Source organism: Chelonoidis abingdonii, chromosome 11 (genome assembly GCF_003597395.2).
Source record: "Chelonoidis abingdonii isolate Lonesome George chromosome 11, CheloAbing_2.0, whole genome shotgun sequence".
In the NCBI taxonomy this organism is placed as follows: Eukaryota; Metazoa; Chordata; order Testudines; family Testudinidae; genus Chelonoidis; species Chelonoidis abingdonii.
In genome coordinates this window covers 39,743,555-39,765,019 of record NC_133779.1, presented here as the reverse complement: position 1 = coordinate 39,765,019, position 21,465 = coordinate 39,743,555, and the positions used below count along the sequence as shown (strand labels likewise).

The 21,465-nt window shown below is 43.0% G+C and overlaps 1 protein-coding gene across 7 annotated transcripts in view; it reads right to left on the bottom strand.

Moving 5' to 3' along the window:
• GNG7 (G protein subunit gamma 7) overlaps positions 1-18,309 on the bottom strand; it is a 140,414-nt gene extending 122,105 nt beyond the window's left edge. For 3 of the 7 annotated variants that reach the window (XM_075070916.1, XM_075070914.1, XM_075070917.1), the window contains exon 1: positions 18,192-18,309. The gene's annotated coding sequence lies outside the window, so the exon portion shown is untranslated. The remainder of the gene's footprint in view (positions 1-18,191) is intronic. The other 4 variants (XM_075070913.1, XM_075070915.1, XM_032793102.2 and 1 more) reach the window with 2 other exon arrangements.
• Between the last annotated feature and the right edge of the window lie 3,156 nt (positions 18,310-21,465).

Below are 21,465 nucleotides of genomic sequence, written 5' to 3'. Positions count from 1 at the left end.
GGTTGGATGGGGCAGCAGGGGGCAGTCAGGGGACAGAGAGGTAGATGGGGCAGGGGTCCCGGGGGGGCCATCAGGGGGGCAAGAAGTGTGGGGGGATGGATAGAGGGCTGGGGCTGGGCCATGCCTGCCCTAACCAGCCCTCCATACAATTTCAGAAACCTGATGTGGCCCTCAGGCCAAAAAGTTTGCCCGCTCCCGCTCTAGACTATGCCTACTCTGAGCAGGTCTAGAGAACATGGTGACAAGTAATGCTGGCAACTTTGAGCCCCCTCTAGAACTACTATAGTTGTGGGGAAGGCTGGGCGGGGGGAACAGAAGAGGAGGAAAATCAAACAGATAAAGGTGAGAGAGATCTATTAGTTAAAACACATGTTAACTGTAGCCAAAGAAGAGTACAATGGAATGCCAAGCCCCCATTTTATTTTGGGAGGTGGGAGGGGGAACACAAAACTCAGAGTCTCTCAGGTCTCTAAGTTTTGCTTTCTGTTGTCCTGGCTCAAAAAAACAACCCGCATTATTAATGGCCTGCTGGGCCACAGCGTAACAATACCATTCTTTATGCTCTATGCTCAGTCTTCACGGCAACAGCTCAGAAAATACAGATGCTGTGAGCTCATGTGATAGTAAGTACTACAGCTCCTGCCTCCTAGACAGACTCCTTGTTTACGACTTTAATTATTAACAGTTTAAAAAAAAACAACACACACCTCTTAATGTGCAGCCAGTCAGGTGGCTGGACATAGTAAAACAGTGATGCATTTCAAGTTTTAGAAAGTCAGAGAGGTCATTAGTGATAATCACCAGGAAGCTAGGGAAGTTTACTTATTCCTGTTATGAATCTTTCATGTTTCTACTGCAGGGGAGGAAGGTTCTCTGGAAACAATATAAAGAGTTGGAAACAGTCATAGATCTGGACAGAGATCACTGCTATAGTTTAAAACGGAAAGAGGACATTACAAGAATACTGCTACCTTTGGGGTGCTAAGGCAGACATGGTTACATGTCATTAACAGCTATATGAGGTCTAAGAGAAAGTAATTCCGGAGAATCTTTGGAGGAAAAAGGAGTCTACAAACCATTCTACTAAAACCTAAAAATTGGGCTTTTATATCCTTTCCTCCGTACCCTAATCTCTCAAAATTATGGTCTAGAGATAAATCAGAAGTAAAATCTACCAAAAAACATATGGAATCCTGAGGTAAGCAGCAGCTTCAAGTTTCTGACTCTCAAATATCTGGGAGAAAAATGGGGTACCTATGTTGAACCCTCTACTGTGAGATCTTCAAAAGGATACTGCTGCAAGTAATCAGAGGGGAGGCAAATTGCTGTTAGAGATTGCAAAAACAAAAAAGTATGAATTGGAACAGAGCTAACCAATGTAATTTTTGCTCACAGTAAACTGCTGCTCTGTGCCTCCAAAAATATATGGAAAACCCATCAAGTTTCATGTAACAGGCAGAGGAGCGGAAGTTGCGGCATGAGCACAACATGCATTATCCTCCTTTGGCTTTTCCACTTGACTCATTTTACGACTTTACCTCCAAAGACAAGCAAAAACTGACTTGGTCACTAAAAGCAGATAATGCTCCTTTAATTCATGTAGTAACTCAACAGAAGTGTAAAATCTCTAATAAAACACAAACAAGTAACAGCATGATAATAACCCAACTCAGGTTCACTTACAGAAAATGAAACTGTATAACTAGCCTCTTTCTGGCCATTAAACAATACACTAAGAAACTCACTGCCCAAGGCTCTGCATTCATCTGTAAAGATATTATTATTTGCCAGGAGATGCCTCTAGAGTACTGAGCATCTTCCTTTGGCCATAAAGAACTTGGTTTTTTTTTTTCTTTAATGCAATGACAAAAGCCTATACAATGCAGTAAGGCATACCGCAGCACTATCCACTTCCATTGGATTTACAACCCTGTGCAATGAAATGGCAATGACTACAGAGCACTCACTTAGGGATCCCAGGTTATTCCAGTATTTCACTCCTCGTAATATTAAAGGATAAATCACAGGATTAGAGGATATTACCATATAATTAAATGCACTTCACATATATCTGCTTTAGCAATGCAAGCGATCACATAATCTCTAAGACTTGTATATGTAGTGAAAATACTTGGATAAAAAATAACCATTGTGTTAGAGAGCCTTGTAGAAATAAATGGGATAATAACCCATTCTGAACATGCAAAAAGCCTATTTATAAAATAGTCATACTCTGCCCTTCTTAGCTGCCTGATGATCCAATCAAGTTTTAGTGATCATAAACAGATATTCTGTTGATCATTATGATCAGTGAATGGTGAAGTAGAAATGTATCTACTAAGAGAGGGCCCAGGAAGAACTTGGAAGAGAATCAGAGCACAAGGCACCTCTTGAAATTAGTTTACTTTGTGACAGAATGCAATAGAAATTCTTGGTCAACAACTTACCCAAAATACTTAACCTCCGTTCCCCATACACACACACACACAGCGCTGGCATTTCCCTACTCCGTGCATAAACTGGAGTTCAGTTGTTTGTTTAGTAATTCTCTTGCGTTTTCACTTGCCTTTGCTAGGAGCTCCAGTTGACCTGCAATATTGCAGTAAGTTTTGGTGTTACGTAAACTAAAAGAGTTAGAAGTGGGTTTTGTCCAGATTAGACATGAACACACTGTTTAAAGTAGTGACAAACGAGATCATGTTCTTAGGACGATGTCCCAGAGGCACTGGGATCATTTCTGAAATCTTTGCGCCCCCTGCCAAACTACCTACTGATAGCAACGCTTTCATTGGACACCTTTTCGAGAATGCCCACTCACATTGCAGTAGTTTGGGGAACACTGCAGGACAACAAACAGATGCCACAGGTTTTCCCCTCTCATAAGGGGCCCATGATCTAGGTTACCCTTCTAGTTGATGCCAAGAACCAAAAAACTGTGTGCTACAGTCAAACAGTCTAGATTCTGGAACAGATGACGGTTAGTCTGCAATATCCCCAAGAAACCAGATGGCTTTGGGCAAGCTATTTCTTATTCAACTCTGGCCATCTCACTAGGATAACATTACAGTAATCACATATACTGGCAAATAAAACTGGAATTAAGTTCATAATCCCCATAAAAATTAGGAGCAACAGCTGCCCCTGGCAAAAAACCTGGGATTTCTCTAGCATTTGAAAGCTTTTCCTTCCTTAAATTAGATCTGTTTACAATGTCAGATTACAGACAAAGTAAACTAATATTTATAAAGCAGCTTAGCAACAGATTTTTGTAAATCTAATTTTGCAAATAAACATCTTTTTATGAACATGAAGCTTAATTGGTAGATACTGGTGGCAAGGACAAGAGATGGGCCATAAATTCACAAGCAGTTTTCTTCTATTTATAAATAAGATTTTTCTGGCAAAGTTATCTGTTAAGAAAATATACTGACAGCTCAAAGAAAACCCTGAAAAGAGTAGTTAGAAACAAATCTGGTAATGCTACATATTCTGTATTTTTCTTCCATCATTCTTTATGGTATGTATTTCTTCTGTTATAAATCACACGATTTGGAGACATTAGGGACATTTAAGACTGTTTTGTTGTAAGAAGGTCACCTGCTCCTAGGTTCTCCTCCCTGTCAGTCATTTCCACAACAATCACCTACAATAGAATGTCACAGACAGTGATCTGACAGCACAGAGGAGGAATAAGCACCACAGTGTTGCCAGCCCCTCAAAATACTCTGCTTTTTCTTACAGGCCCAGCTCATGGAGTTAGGAGATTACATGAAAATATATAAATTCTTTAATGAAAGCAGATATTTATCTTAGCTTAGAAGGCTGCACAGAAAATAACTGAAAACGTAAGCCTAAGGGCTCAAAATACAGAAGGAAAATAAAACAAATCTAAAATGTGTTATTTTTAAAGTCTGACGATTTAAGCCAGTCTCCCAATTTCTGAATGCTTGACAATAGTGAGAACAGATAAATTCTCATGAAACATTATTTGCATGTAAATGCCTCCTGAATATTATCCCGAATAAAAGGAGGGATATCTGGCTACAACAAATGTAACATATCAGCCGGTCTTCTACATAACATAGGAAAATGATAAAGGGTTTCCTTATTTTCCTAATGCAGTGAAAGGTTCATATTGGAACAGCAGTGTAATTATGATTATGCCAGCACTTCCACCGCAAGCTCTTATGCTTTCAAGCTTGAAAAATAATGGATGTAAAAATGTAAATCAGACTAAAATTCAGAAAAAGGCAGGGTGAAGAAGGCAGAGAAACCAGGGGGTCAACATTTAAAAGTAATGCAAAACACACAAAAAAGTTGACTAATTTGGATTTCATGCTCATCTTTAAAAAAGTCAAGTAGTATTTGGATCATTTAATAATAGACTTACATTTTGCTGCTTTGCTGTTTAACACTCCCTCCAACTCCTTTCAAATATATTAGACACACACTGCTATTTACCAGATTGCCTGATAGAATCATTCTATATGTAAGAACTTAGACCAGGGGCGAACAAACTTTTTGGACCGAGGACCACATCTGGGAATAGAAATTGTACGGTGAGCCATGAATGCTCACAAAATTGGGGTTGAGTGCTCTGGCTGCAGGCTCCAGGGTGAGGCCAGAAATGAGGAGTTCAGGATGCGGGAGGGGGCTCCGGGCTGGTGCGGGAAGGTAGGGTGCAGGGCAGGGCTCCAGGTGGGGGTGCGGGCTCTAGGGTGGGGCAGGGAGATGAGGGGCATGAGGTGCAAGAGGGTGCTCCAGGCTGAGACCGAGGGGTTTGGAGGGCAGAAGGGGGATCAGGGCTGCGGGAGGGGATTGGGGAACGAGGGGAGGCTCAGGGAGGCAGGCTCCGGGTGGCACTTACTTCAAGCGGCTCCCGGAAGCAGCGGCATGTCCCTTCTCTAGCTCCTATGCGGAGGCATGGCCAGGCAGCTCTACACTCTGCCCCGTCTACATGCACCACCCCTGCAGCTCCCACTGGCCGCGATTCCGGGCCAAAGGGAGCTGTGGGGGCAGCACTTGGGGCAGCGGCAGTGTGCAGAGAGAAGCCCCCTGACTCCCTATGCGTAGGAGCTGTAGGGGAGCCACTGTTTTGGGGGCTGCATGGAGTGGTCCCCAGCCTGCTCCTTGGCTGGAGCACCAGAGCAAGGCAAGCCCCAGACTGTGCTCCCTAGCGGAAGCTCAAGAACCAGAATAAAATGGCTTGTGGGCCACAGTTTGCCCACCCCTGACTTACACCCTGCTCCTCAGAGTTAACCCAACCTACTGTCAATCCCACAAGTCTGAGCAGGCAAAAAGCTTGCAGCACTGAAGTCTTATTTACATAGAGGATAATCGCTAAGAGGACCCTGTGGTGCAACACTTAAATACATAAAGTTACCTAAAACAGTAAGTTCACATGAAAAGCCAGAATTCCACTACAGAGATTCTCTGCCTTCTCACATACAGCTTGTAGCTTTTGTTTCTGCAGTTAGTGTATACAAATAACTAAAACTTGGTATGGATATTTTGAGCCAAAAGTTCTTAAACTGTAGTAATCAGAATCTACATGGTTAAAATTTAGAAAGGCACTGAACTTTAATACTTTTGTCAGTCACAGCCTTACTGATTCAGCTGAAACTACACCCTCATATCATGCTATTGTGCCAGTGTCAACTTCAACTTTGAATTTCCTATAGCTGTTGGCTTTTTGGTAAGCTTAACAAAATTTCCGGTCCTCCAACAAAGTTTTTTCAGATTGTGTCTTCCTGGTCATTGTGGAGATATTTTAAATCTTTCTACTACTAGCACAATTTCCACCTCAAAACGTTTGAATGTTTGGTAATAAGCACTTCCTTTAATAATATTAATCACAGAACTGCAAGGAATGGCTTGAGCTGCAAAGAGATCATATTTCACCTGCAAAGTAACAGCATATACAATATTATCCAAACAATCTCTCCCAGCTGTTATTTACTAAAGAGAGTAGGAAGTGGTTACTCTCAAGCTACAGCTAAACCTCAGCAACTCTTTACGAGAGACTAGAGAGCAGAGTAACTTGGCATCTTATAGCAGCAATATGCAACCTAAGAGCAACTAGTCTCTTAGGATATTTATTAGTTGATACACCTATGTTTCTAGATCAGTGAGATTCTAGAAAAGTGAAGTTACTGGTACCATGGCCCTGGTACTGCGTAAACTATTGCCACAATACAGCACACTCCTGGCCTATAACAATTGTTGTTATTCCAAGTCCTGGGTCTCTCCAACGGAACCTGACAAAAGTTATACCAAAAGTCGTGCAATATATTCAGATGTCCACTAGGACAAAACCACCAAAACACAAACCCATTTCCCCAGCAGTGAAAGACCAATGTGCTTACCTAAGGCAACACCAAGCCATCCCTTCTCAGTTCAAAGGAAAATTGTAGAAAATTTGCGGCTATCCACCCTATCTTAAAATATACCCTTAAGTGTTTAATACCAAAATGAGTGTCAGTTCCAAAACAAAAAGAACGGGAGAGGCACATGAAACTATTTGCCAGTAATGTAAATCATGGTCTTTTATTTCACATACTGAAATGTAAGAAAATACTATTGGCTATCAGGTGCTTCAAAAGGCATAGGTCTAATCAGTCTGCTTGACCTACCCCCAAAAATATTCATAAGCATAGGATGTTTAACCAAATGGACTTTGGAAGCACCAATATGATTCAACAGAGAGTTGTGCAGGGAGGACAGGGGAGGAGATCAAATGTTCTCAAACGATTTTCTGATTAAATCCAGAACTTGTACAGTAGAACCTCAGAGTTACGAACACCTCAGGAACGGAGGTTGCTCGTAACTCAAATTTTCAGTTTGTAACACTGAACAAAACATTATGGTTCTTCTTTCAAACTGACTTTTATAACTGAACACTGACTTAGTACAGCTTTGAAACTTTACTATGCAGAAGAAAAATGCTCCTTTCTGTTGATTTTTTTAGTAGTTTACATTTAACACAGTACTATATTGTATGTGCTTTTTCCCCTCTCATCTCTGCTGCTGCCTAATTGTGTCCTTCCAATTTCAAATAAGGTGTGGGACTGACTGGTCAGTTGGTAACTCTGGTGTTCATAACTCTAGCGTAACTCCAAGGTCATTAGAAATCTGAATCACTTGTGTTAGTTTGGGGTAAAATTTTCAAAAGCACTCAAGTGACTTAGGAGCTTTTTGAAAATTTTAACCTAGATCCATCCCTATAAAGAAAGGCAGAGCATGTTGTGATAAGACAACAGATGTTAGATACCTAATTAGCACCTAGTCCAAAGTGCATATCTTTTTGGTCAGGCACAGAAGACAGTTGCTTATTTACATTCATTCCTGGCAACTACAGACACCACAATTAAATAAGGGTCCTCTTCTCTTCCCAATCAAAGATTTGTTTAGGGCCCATAATGAGAAGAACCTGTAAATCCTGTAGCAATGAGCTCTTGAAGATGAAGGGTTCTACCAAATCACTTACGACACCACAACAAAGGCTAAAGTTTTCCAAAGCAATTTGCCACTTCTGTACATGTGCAGCTCATAGTGGCCCCAAAGGTTTGCAGACTGCACCTGCACCTGCTCGTGATCCAAGTTCCACCACACTGTTAGCCAGAAAGGTGGGTTCTTCAGCACATAGTTTCAGATTCAGGAAGACTGTAGCCCCCACTGTGTGTATAATGAATTCTGCCTAGCCAAATTATATTCTAGTCCAGGGGTCGGCGACCTTTCAGAAGTGGTGTGCTGAGTCTTCATTTATTCACTCTAATTTAAGATTGTGTGTGCCAGTAATACATTTTAACATTTTTAGAAGGTCTCTTTCTAGAAGTCTATAACATAACTAAACTATTGTTGTATATAAAGTAAACACGGCTTTTAAAATGTTTAAGAAGCTTCATTTAAAATTAAATTAAAATGCAGAGCTCCCCAGACTGGTGGCCAGGACCCAGGCAGTGTGAGTGCCATTGAAAGTCAGCTCGTGTGCCGCCTTCAGCACATATGCCATAGGGAGCCTACTCCTGGTCTAGTCGGATGATCTTCCTTGGAAATTTGAATGTGGGGTATCCGAGGAAATAAAGGTTGGTTTGATCTTCGCTTTGTTTACTGAAACCCCAGAATTCCCTTTTTTCTCAGTATCTAGTCCTGTCTACTAGATTTAAAAACAGAAGAAAAAAGTCAACATACATGGTCTTGAACCTGAACTAACAAAGCGAAAATTCAGTCAGAGCAACCCAACTCCTAAAGAGGTCCAGAAGAAATCAGAACCACCTAAAGACAAGGTCAAGAAAAAAAAAAAAAAAATCAGCATATAAAATTGCTTAGTACCTAAAGGAAGCTCTTTCAAAGCTGAATTATGTCTGTAATTTCAGATTGTTATAGTATAAACAAGAAAATACAAACTTCCCAGTTTTAGAAAGCTCTGGGGTAAAAGGCAAAATAAACCAGAATACACAAAAGACACTGTTCTACCTCAATGGTGTCAAGAGAAGGGAAACACTATGTTGCAGTAAGATCTGGAATCCTAATTTTGTCCAAACAAATATAGTAAACACGTGATGAAACAGGTTTTAATTATAAGAGGAAGAGAAGCAATCAGCATCATTTATCATCCAGCCCATAAAGATTAAAAAAACAACCCAACTTTAAAAAAAATGCTTCCCCAGGTCCTCTCCCCAATCACAACCCCACGTCCCAAAAAAAACCCCTAAATCATAAGATTAAGCATCTACATGATGTACTTACCTATATGTGACAAGGGAACAGCTTTCCCTTAAAGCAATGATACACATGACTAACCACTTCTCTGCTTACAAAGGGTTTGCAACACAGACAAAAGGCTGCGTTCATCAACCCTAGAATGTCTCCTTCCAAAAGACAGGAGGGAGTACAGTTTATCAGGGACAACATACTGTGTTCATGAAGGAAAGTAAACCCTTGGGTATTTACTGCAGTCCTTCTGGCTGGACTGGTGTTTTCTGTTCCCTTTGACAAAAGTAAAGCTTTAACGCTCCTTTTTGTTCCTTAACTCAAAGCAAATATTTCTGTTCTCACTCCCTTACCTAATATATACATGAAAATTAAGTAATCTACCAAAAAGGATTCTTCTCACTCACCCTGCATGTCTTTGCCAGCAGCTACCAACAGAATTGTCTTCCCTGGAAAAATACAGGAATTACAGGACCTTTTGTACTTCTTCAGGCAGTGCAACAGTGCACTTCTTTAAACATATCATCAGCTTTTAATACATACCCTTGCTGCAGAGAACCATTAGCTCATTTTCATGTACTGTTAGATCCAAGCCCCACCCTCCAAGACTTAGTTAAAAATCCAGTTATGTGGTGGATTTTGGTTATGATATATGGCGATTAAGTGGAGAGCCCTGGTTTCAGCACAATTAGTGCTGTAAAGTGCATTCTCGGAACCTGCCAACTGCCTGACTTCACAAATGAAATGGCAGTATCCTGCAAAGAATGTAACAACGCATGTCCTTCGAAATACATGAGACACTCTAGACCCTCCAAACTAATGGCATGGGGGCGAAAAGAAGTGTTCCAGATACAAACATTCTGCTGAAAGCATTGTGACTGCTCCAGACTAACAGGTTTTAGAGATTAGGCAATGGAGAGAGAAAGAGGCACCTGTCTTTGCAAAATAGCAGGTTACAGAAACCGCTTGTGAAGTGTTAAAAACAGTGCAACAGATTTCTAAACTAGAAGAATATGGAAAAAGCCAGGAGCCAACTGCCACTTAGGGTTTTTTCCCCGTTTGGTTGCGTTTTTGTGTTCCAGGTCTGTCCAGGCTCCAACTTAATGTTTGACAGAAACGATCTGAAATCAGAGCCAGTGGCTTTCCTATCATAAAAAGAGACAATATCAAGATTTTAAAACCTGTGAAGAAAGGGAGTAATTTAGACTTGAGTTACCACAGATACCGTAGACCAGAGGTTCTCAGACTGGGGGTCACAGAGTTATTATATGGGGAGTCGTGAGCTGTCCGCCTCCACCCTAAACCCCACTTTGCCTCCAGCATTTATAATGGTGTTAAATATACAGAAGTGTTTTTAGTTTTTAAGGCGGGTCGCACTCAGAGGCTTGCTATGTAAAAGGAGTCACCAGTACAAACGTTTGAGAACCACTGCCCTAGAGAAACAGTAACTAAGAGTTTTAAGCATATAAACCCAACACATTAGATTATTGCAATTAAAAACTACTTTAAATCCAGAAATTTAGAATTAAGTTAACCATAGTTCAGACCCTGAATCGTCACACCCTGTTCACGGCACAGTGACAGATTTCTTTACCCTCACTACACTTCTTTTTCATGTTCAGCATCCACTCTTCCTACTCAGCCTCCAATAACTTTTACGTTACACAAGACAGACTCAGGTCTAGTCCATGCTACACAGGCTTTGCCAGTATAGCTAATCAGCATGGCTATCCGCAGAGACTGGTAGTGTAGGCACAGCATATGCTGATACAAGGAGTTTCTGCCATTATAGTAACACCACCTTCCCATACATATTAGTTATGCCAACAGAAGTTCTGTCAACATAGCTGCTTTTACAACTGGGGAGTTTGCAGAAATATCTTTGTCAGCTGGGAGTATGGTTTTTTCACACCCTTGACGAATAGCTATACCTATACATCTTTGTAGCACAAACCTGGCCTTAAACAGGATGCCAGAGAAGCTTCTGTCTGCACAGTTTACAGTATGATGTCTATTCTCATTTCATCATGATTTCGAGGGCTACTTCTGTTCTTGTCTGTTAGCAACAATTTAAGCAAGTTATAAGAAACTTCAACAAAACCAAATTCACAGAGTCCCAAAACCATGTGAATGAAATGAGATTCCAAACCATTGGACTCGTTTTCGGTTGTGGCCTCAATTTGCTACAGCTTTCCTTCCACACTTGACTCCATCGTCTTTCCTATTCCTTTTAGTCTAGCCCTCTCCAACTGCTCAAACATTATTCCTTTGGTTCAGCATGTTCTTCTGATCCCTATTTGCTTTTTGCGGCAACTTCATTTAAATAAAAAAAGAAGAAGAATATTTATAGAACACTTGTTTCCCCATTTCCAAACAACATGGCTTTACTTCTCCTCAAGCAAAAAACATCCACAGTGCCAAAAGATTTATTCCACTTTTTTTCCTAGATCTAACAGGTACTATACAATGGTTCTTTTTTATTTAAACATACTACCTGCTGAAAACATGCTTTTTGTTTCAAGATCTAAAAGCCAATATTTTATAAAAATAGGAAGCTATGGTTCAAAATTAACAGCATACTTCTACATATGATTCAATGATTGGAATGACAACAATGTTTAATCTGGATTAGCTGGCAATTAAATCAGTCTGATTGTATTAGCCCAACACAAAACTTTCTGTAGAATGCCCCCACGGGGCTCAGTGCACTCATAGGAAAAATGATTTGCCAACATTTTGTTCTAGATACACTATGAACTTCCTATTGTGATGAGGCTGGAGGGAAAGGAGCGTTGATCCTCCTGAAAGATTGATCCTACCTCCACTGATCAGTTTCTTCAATGGAATAAACTATTCCATTTAATGGAGTAGACAATCGCCGTTAAACATCCAAGCAATACTGCCTGTTTGAGTGGTTGATACCACAAAAGCAAAATGTTGCCTTCTAAATCTAACAATGACAATACTATCAGAGAAGTGATTGCATTCATTAACCTTAACTAAGGATTTTTCATAAAACTTCCACATTTAAATTCTGTAACCATTTGCTCTCAGAACTGCTTTTAAAACAAACAATTACATAGTAATCTTAAAGTTAACAGAATTTGGGTTTGGAAATGTTCAAGTGGTGTACCACAGCTAGTCTCACAGCTCTCCTTTTCAGTAATCCACTAACAGTCATGACCTACAGAGCAAAAACATCATTCTGTTGCCAGCAAAAACAGAAATTTCACCACCAGCACAGTGCAGGGATCATGATATCACTCACCAAACTAGGAAGAAAAAACTACTTTCTGTAAAAGCAATTGCTGAATGACATCTGAAGAGAAACATTTGCCTGATTTTAGAGGAAAGGGTAACACATGCTGCGGGGAGACAAGAACAGAAAACACCCAAGGAATAAGTTGTAAGAGCAAAGCAAACAGAAAAGGACAAAAATCCTGCCGGGCTTTGGGGAGGGGGGGGGGGGGGACAAAACATCAATCTCAAGTCTTCTATATGTTTAAAAATAGATCTTAAGCCCTCTGAATGGGATAAGCTGAAAAACATCTGAAGAACTTTAACAGAACGCTCATTTCTCATGCCGATTGTTCCAGGAGGACTAATGGAAAGGAGAGGGGTGTCATGTCTCTACAGCAACTGGAGCAGGACTGGGCAAGGTATTGAGTATGATGAACAACGTCCTGCAACTGTCATAGGCCCTGTATTCATGACACTAGCTTCAGGACCGAAAATGAAGGAAATCCTGCTTGCATTAAGACCTCTAGTTCAGTTACTGTCATATTCACACTAAAAGGGGTGGGTTATTTTCGAAGAGTACACACTCACAAATCCATTTTCAACCTTTTTCCTCCTACTATAGGAATGACAAAGTAGAACAGCACATAAGTGACTCAAGATTTCTCAGATTTTACACTTAATATTTTAAACAAAAGTAATTTCCAAGTACACGTCTGAAAAGCTTAAGATTTTGCAAAGCAATATACAACAGGACAGGTCAGAATAAGGCAGAGGCTGCTGGAGTGGGAGGGGGGAAGGGCAAATTATGTGACGGCATCTGCCTTAACTAAGTTTCCCGGTTTGTGTCTCAACACTAACAGTTTGCCTGAATTTCCTCTTTTTTTTGTAAACAGTAGTTTTAAAAAGCTGTTCATAGAAAGTATTTAGAACAAGTTTAGTCCAAAGACAGTAATGAGCTATTGGAGCTATTTCAGTCAAACACATATTTAAGATCAGTGACATACATGTAAGCCCAATTCAGGAAAAAAAAAATCTAGTTTCCATGTTAACACACAAAAACACACTCCACACACGCTTTAAAAATTGCTTCCACTCTGCACAAGACATTTGTATGGAAGAAGGCCAAAACGCATTTCTAAGATTTCTATTTACTGAAATAAATCAGTGTAGTGAATATTCAACATTTTCAAAATTAAGCAGATTTTCTCTTGATTTTCCTGATCATTTGGAGTCTCCTCTCTTAACTTAAAATAATTTTGATTCTAGATGCAAAATACAAGTAATATTTAAAACAAGGCTAAACAAAGACACCCCTTTGTCATGATAATCTATCCCATAATATAAGAAGTTTAAATACCAGAAACCTCAAACACTCATGCATGAAAGGAAGTCGCATAACTGGTGTATATGTTGTATTTTCTTTAAATACATCAAGTTTATCAGTCTATTCTTGCATATTTTGTTAAGCTACTATGATGAGATATACAAACCCTGCACTGGTCAGGAACAGGTTAATGAGCTGCATGGAGCCCCCACCAGCCCCACTACACCTGTGCTGGTCCTTAGGCAGGTAAGAAGGAGTTAAAAGGAGGGAGCACAACTTCCTGACTGAGAAGGAGAGCAGACTGGCAGTCCCCCCATTCAGAAAGAAGCCTGGGTGGAGCCAGGAGCTGCCTGAAGACTACAGTCTGCCAGTGCCTTCCTGAGGAAGGGTAGGTCAGACAGTTTGTTTTGTTACCAGGAACTAGCTGGTAGTCATTAAGCCAAGCCACTGTAGCTGAGGACCACCTGAGAGGAAGGCGGTTGAAAGCTGAACCCACTAGGCCCAAAGACACTCTTTTTGTTTGTTGGTCATAGCCTTCCGGGGTAGTGAAGTCCCCACATCAAAGCCACATCCATGACCAAAAAGTGTCCTGAAGACTCCATTGGGTAAACAGAGGCAGAGCTGCTGCAGTGCCACAGCTACTTATTTAACTGAACCGGAGCAAACAGAAAGGTGGAACGCTCATGTGATAGCAATAAAACCTACAGTGCTGTAGGCTAGCCCAGAGTACTTGGGACAAGTTCTACCATCAGATATGCATATGCAATGCACATGCAACTCCCACTAAAGTCAAAGAAATTTTACACATGAATCCAAGGGCAGAATTTGGCCCTTTAAATTTTATCTATGCTGCAAAAGTTTGGGTAATTTTTTTTTTTTTAATAAGCTGAGGATACCAGCATGAAGACATGTGTTTAAAAATTATGCCCTCTTCAGCTTTGCTGGTGGTTCTCTAACAGGTTTAATTTATTAACCAGGTGAGACCACAGAGCACTGTGGGAAGGAACATTACTTACATTTTTCTTAAACATCATTCCCTCCCCCCTTTAATATCTTCTGACATTTTGCACATCAAACTAAGAGATCCATAAAGGAGGAGGAGAACATAAACACATCACCTTGGCAACACAGTGTTTACCACCTGTTAGGTCTCTTAACCTATCAGGAGGGTTACAAACTAGTCATACAAGCAATTTTCAAATTCAACACTTTCTGACAAACAACAGGTCAGGGTACCACTCAAGTTAAAAAAAGCATGTGACTAAACACATTAGACAAGGCAAATGATAATTTAACACTTTACACTTCAAATCACTTGTTTTAACAGTAGCCAGTCAAGTCTCAACCCTTTCATCTGTTTTAGAGATGGAGAAACAGACCTTGTCCAGACAAAGGATTTCAAGCATTCATGACCAGCCACCACTGTAGTTACACTGGTGCAAACCTCTAGCATTCACAGGCAAAACATGGACTGGAGCAAGCTGCAGTTTATAGCTTCTTATCCTAGGGATCCTAGCACCCTGTCTGAAACTCTGTGAGGGGTTCACTTTTCATATCACTATCTCCTTAGCAGGGGTCTGATAAAATTAAGTCCCCCTATGGCCCTTAAAGAGGAGTTCTCTTCCTACCCCTCAGCTGCGCTAACCCCAAAATACCTCATCTGTTGTGGATTGTTTCTCTGCAATTCTTGCAACCACCATTTTTGGGCCATCCTCCCCCAGAACCTGCCTTTTTCCAAGCAGCAATGCAGTGAACCTGTCATGCTTGTTTTTCAGCTTTATTGCTACCCCCAGGGTTCTGAATAGCAATAGTGAAACTGATCAGCTGTCAATTCTACACAGCAGCAGGGTCTGCAAAGTCCATAAAATAGCACTACAAAGGCCATTTCTTCACAACTGAAAGGATAAGAAGGTATTTTTTTTAAATGGCAGCTTAAATTCTCCTTTTCTCCACCCCCTCCCAAACACGTCAGGGAAAACTTCCCACTAGTTACTGGTAAGTGGACAAGTGACTATTTCAAGCCTTGCACAAAGCATAAACTATTCTAATGACAACCAGTTAAGCCAAGGCATTTTGCCAGCACCAAAGCTCAACGGACCAGCCACTGTGCTAAGGGGATGTCTTTCGGTATGAGGAATCATGATTCCCCCTATTAATAAAAGTGACAAATTCAGTTACATGATTTTCATTGTACAAAGTAGTGGGCTACTTTCACCAGCAGTGGGGGAAAAATGGCATTTAATACTTTTTGAAGACCAGAGTGTCTGCTCAAGTTTGAGGAGAACAGTGTCTAGTAGTTAGAGTTTGGGAGCCAGGAGCTAGAACTCCCCAAATTCTCATCAGTTCTGACACTGTTTTCCCATATCTTTAGAACTTACCCAGCCCCCATTACAACAGTATCTAAGCACCTCATAATCTTTACTGTATTTATCCTCAGTCCCCCTTAGAAATAGTAACATTGCCCTATCTCCATTTTACAGATGAGCAACTGTAATGCAGAGGGATTAAATGATTTGCCCAAGGTCACAGACGAAGTCTGTGGAGGGTAGGGAACTGACCTTGGGTCTCCCAAGTCCCAGGCTAGCACCTAATCACTGTGTCATTCTTTCTGCTTGTCTCAAACTAAAACAAGTAATAGCGTGCCTCAGTTTACCCACCAGTAAAACTTCCTCTATGTTGTGAACATTTAGTTAATGCTTTTAAAATATTTTGAAGACAAAAGTATAAATACTACCTTAATGGGGAAATAAGGAACATTACAAATGGAACATGTGAAGTACATTTAAAAACTGCTTCCTTTGGAAGTTGTAACATGTTACAACACTTGGAAGACCACAAACAAAAAAGTGTTATTCTTGTTTGTTTTAGAGTTATAAAAGGCACGAGAGAAAACTTATACACAAAAAGCTGTACTTAAAGATTTAGCCCGTGTTATTATGTGTAATATATTTCATACTGGCCATAAATACAGTTGAAGTAATCTAGGTAACACTGTGACGTTAAACTGCAGCAGACTGTTTGTTTATGAAGCTGTGCTGACTTAGGCCCCAATCCTACAAAAATATATACCCACATACTTGAAGCCAATGGGACTACACACAGTGCATAAAGTTAAAAATATGCTTTAAGTCTGCAGAATCAGAGTCTTAGTTCACTGCCATGCTGTTGGAAGGCTAAGGATGTTTTGAAAGCTAATATGCTTCAAAAGAAAACCAACACAAGAAAGGTTACTGGAAGGACCTCGAGTTCTCTTACAGAGTTGGACTCAGATTAAATATCAAGTTACTGCTTCCTGTGGCCTGTGAGGAAGTCACCTCCTCTACTGGTAAAGTCACCAGAGTTGTATTTGTCAGAGTACATTTTTTAAATACCTACATCTATAAACAAATAGGTCTAGGTTGTCAGTTTCACCAAGATCCATCCATCAACTGCAATTCCACACGATTTTTTTTAAAAGCTGTACTGACAGGGAATTTAAATAATTCAAAACGATCAATATAAAAAAGATACAAAGAACAAAATAAATCTAACACTAGAATATAACCTAATTAGTTATTTTCCTCTTTGTTTCTATTTTAAGATCACATCTGCTAGCAATGGCCTAGTACAAAAGTAAACACTAGGGTTTAGACCCTCCAAGACAGCCTAATGAAACAACTTTGAGGGGAAATCCACTGCCTCCAGAATAAGCCATAACACCCCCTCACTCACAAACTCTTCCCTTCCTAACCCCCCCCTGCTCCTCCAGAACACTTGCCAATATTTGGCTTCCCCATTCTATACCACCTCAGCCTGAAATTCAACAAGGAGATGCAGAGAGCAAGGGAGGGGAATTCTTTCTCCAACACCACATTACCTGCCTAGCCCCTCTCCACCTCAAAAAAAAAATTAAAAAAAAAACAAAACGAACAACCTTGACTACAATTACTCCTACCTAAACTAGCCTGTGACTTACAATCCATCTCACACCCCTCCAAAATACTCCCCCAAAAGAACAAGAAAGCTACCTTCAACCAGCCATCAACTCCTTGTCAGTGATATACCCCACCCACATCTAATGGCTCCCCAATACTCCACACTCACTACCTTCCAACCCTCCACTACTCCTAGAATATCCTGACATTTATGTCACACACACACACGCACTATAACCATGCATATTTATACGCATGTTACCAGTCCCACATACAACTCGTATTACCCTCATGCTCTCCAGCTGTCCCCAATAGCCATATTATATCCCCAAGTACCCACTCCCCAGTTATCTAAAAACAGTCCTATCCAACTCCCCACATTCCTCCATTAATTACCTCATTCCTCTTTATTTCCCTCACTCCACAGACCTATTGTCTTATTACCCCAGAACCCCCACATGCCTTTATTACCCTAAACTCACCTAGCCACATGCCACCATACCCCTCATTACCCTCCACTCCCCAACCACATGCCCCATTTATTCCCCCAGTATCCTCACATCCCCCTATTCCTCCATTCTCCCCGACACATAGACCCTCACTATCGGGTACCCCCTTAGCCCCCCCACTCATTGCCCCAGGACTTCCACATGCCCATCCCCCTTTACCCCAGGACCCCTTGTTACCCTCTTACCCCCCGTGTCCACACCCGCCCTGTTACCCCTTAGCCCCCAACTCCCTGCCCATCCCCCCACCGCATCACCCCGCTCCCCTCCCCCTCATCCGCCCGCCCCGCTTCCGGCCCGGCCGGGGCCCGAGGGGTCCCTGGGGCGGGGGCTCCGCCAGGCCGCGGCCTGTGCCGGGACTTCCCGTCGCTCCCTTCCCGGGCTGGGCGAGAACCCCCCGCCCCCCCAGGGCCCAGCCCCTCCTCACCCTCCGCGGGGCAGCGAGGGGGCGGAGGAGGGGAACCCGCCGCCACCGCGTCCGCCTCGGACACCAACCTCCGCCGCGCAACCCAACCTGCTGCCGAGCCTCAGCCGGGGACGGGGAGCTCCACGGTGTGACTGACAGCACGGGAGGGCCAATCAGCGTCCAGCACCCCAACCAGGAAGGAGGGGCCCAGCACAGCCGCCGGGTTAGGCTGCAACCTTCTTGGCGGGGCCTCCAAGTAACGGGGAGCAAGAGAGGAGGGGCCGGTAGGCGGGCCAGGGAGTGACAAGGGAACTAGCCAATCAGAGCAGAAGGAGCCGAAAGAAGGCGGGGCATTCAAATAAAGTTCATCAATATTGATCAGCAATGTGGTCGGGGGGGGCATGTGATAATTGCACTGGGGTTTTATTTAAATTTATTTAAATTAGCCACTGTGTGAGCCCTGTTCCATTCATTGTTAAGCGTTCATGCAATTAACATCTGTTGGCTAGCCTGGCTTGAGCTCTGCACCCGGAGCCTCCTGACACATCTGTTTATTAACCCCTGGGGTCATTTGTGTCTCATTAGCTCCCCTAGCCCTCCCGGAGGGGCCCCAGCCTCTGCAAGTCGGGGCCTAGGACTCGCAAACAGGGCCCCCCAGCGCTGCAGAAATCCATGTAACTGCGTCTACACTGGGGCTTTTGCCGGTGTAGAAATGTCCCTCGCCCCCCCAGCCACCCCAAACGGACATCAGCCCTCTAGGCGCAGCCCTGGCCCAAAGCATGCTGCCTCCTTAACCATGAGCACGGCGATCAGGATTGAGCTGTATTAGGCTAGAAATAAATCAATTGGGCCATTAAACAAATATCCAGCCATTAAAACAAAATCTACATTCACCTTTATTTCATTGTCCATCTCTCATGCTATCTGTGTTCCCAAATCCTTTCCAGAGTGAAACACGGCATGTAGAGTGCTAGTGAGTGACAGCAGAGGGGAAAGAGGTGGAAGGAGAGGGAACACATGCCATCCCAGCTTTGGAGTCAGATGGAGAGTAAAAGCGGTGGAGATACCCAAAATCTATCCCAGACATCAGAAGCTGCAGAGGAGGAGGTCCTTGCACCTGCAGTGACAAGACTGTGCAAAAGGAATGCAGGTGCATTAGCCCATGAACCAGTCTTCTCCATATGGTGCCTCTTCAGGAGAAAACCATCAAGCACTTGACAAGAGTACAGATTGGAAAGCTGAGGTTAATGTAGTGCAGCCCCTTGCTCTCTAGCATGCTCACTGGTCCCTCTAGTGGTCCCTTTGCTGAGCTCATTTAGAAAGTCTGCGTTGAACATTTCACTGTGACCCGGATGGGCACAAAGGGTTTGCAGTCTGGGGTGCTGGCTCAATGCACTGGGGTGAATTTCATCCTCAATAAATAACTGATTTTGAAGTTTACTACTTTATTTGTTGGTCCCAGCGCTGTGGATGGCAGACTCCTGCCCCGTGACGTTTCCCAGCACAAGAAAACCCCCCTAGATACTCCCCACACACACACACTGGTTCCTGGAGTGAGGAATAAAGCACTGCCACTAAAATCCTTGCACTAGCATTGCGGTACTTTTCAGTTGAGGTTCTCCACGTGCTCCTTGAAGGTAGATAACTATAATCCCACTCCACAGACCAGGGAAACCAAGACAGAGAGCGGAGGTGACACTGCCAACCTCACACTTAAAGTCAGCAGCAGAGTGGGGAACAATGAGTTTCCTAATTACCAGTCCCCCTGCTCTAACCACTAGACTCAGCTGACTCCCAAAGGAGGTGCCCGGAAGGTGACATTTCAAAGCCACCTAGCAACTGCTCATAGTCCATGCAACTAGACAACAGGTGCTCACACTGCTATAAAGCGTCTCCGGAGACCAGAAAACCAAACCCTTTTGCATCCCATCCTTCTGGCTGCAACTTTCTTGTTTCTTCCCCAACGGCAAGATGCCCGGGCTCCGTCTTGCAGCTTCTGTACCTTTCTGTGAATCCACCCATCTCATCAGCTTTGTTTCCCCAGTGCCTGTGAGGCCCTCTCAGAGACAGGCAGCAGGATAGAGCAAGAGCTCCGGGTTCAGTGGAGGAATTTTTGATATTTCACTTCTTTGTACTTTTAAATATCAGCAACGACTGGTGTGAAATTTACCAGCATGTCACCCACACACAGCCCCATCATGGCTGGTGAGGAAAGGGACTGTCCCACACATGTGCCAATAAAACCTTTATTCCTCCTCCACCCTTCCCTACTCTAACTCTCTAGCTAGGCGAGAGGGGATGTTATTGAAAGCAGTCAGAGAGCTGGTGGAAGATGCCCACTTTGCACCCCCACAGAGACTGAAGCCCTCTCATTATCCACTGAACAAGCATAGCAGGGCAAAGCTTCCCCCCGGACACAGCCCCACGGACACAGACACACCACCAAGGTGCCCTATCCTAATCCAGGCAGGACACTCATTACAAGGGCCAGGGGAAACTGACCTAAGTTTAGAGCAGCTTCTGAGGCTGCTCTAACTTACACCCAGGCTCAGGTAGGCTCCTGCACAGCCCCAGTATACAAGGAGCACGAATGTGGCTTAAAGCCTCCTTGCTCCCACCCAAGGAATTGAGAATCAGGCCCTTGGTTTTTATTTAGACCTCTGCTTACTTTCTCCTTTGGGCCTGACCCTTTGGTCATGGACACAGGTGCCACCCCATCGGCTTCAGTGAAACATATCTTGTTTCGGGTAAGAGAGGGTGGATCTGGCCCTGTGAATCAGACCGGGGGCTGGGAGGATCACTCAGCTGCCTGCCTCCTCTGGCACAGGAAGTCATGTTCCCTGGGGCTCCCAGGCTGGAGAATGAATCAAGGCTTTCTGTAACATCCCCCCTACCCCAGCCTGTCATGATCGGGTGAGGGCAACTGAGGCACTGCAGATCCAGTCATTAGGTGGGCGGTGTCCTTCCTTTGTCTTCCTGACTGACGGGTCACATTTGGACCTAGGATTGTGGAGGGCTGAGTGCTAGGGAGCACAGGGATCCCTGCCCTGGCACCTCTATGGGGAGAGGGGGAGATCAAGCAGTGGTCTCATGAGAGGCTGTCTGCCACTAGAGAGCATGTCCTGGGAGGTGGGAAGGCAGCTACAGAGATTTCAGTGTTAGCCGTGTTACTCTGTATCAGCAAAACAAAATGGGGCGTCCTTGTGGCACCTTAGAGACTAACAAATTTATTTGGGCATAAGCTTTTGTGGGCTAGAACCCACTTCATCAGATGTAGTGGGTTCTATCCCAGGAAATCTTATGCCCAAACAAATGTGTTAGTCTCTAAGGTGCCCCAAGGACTACACACAGAGAGAAATCTGA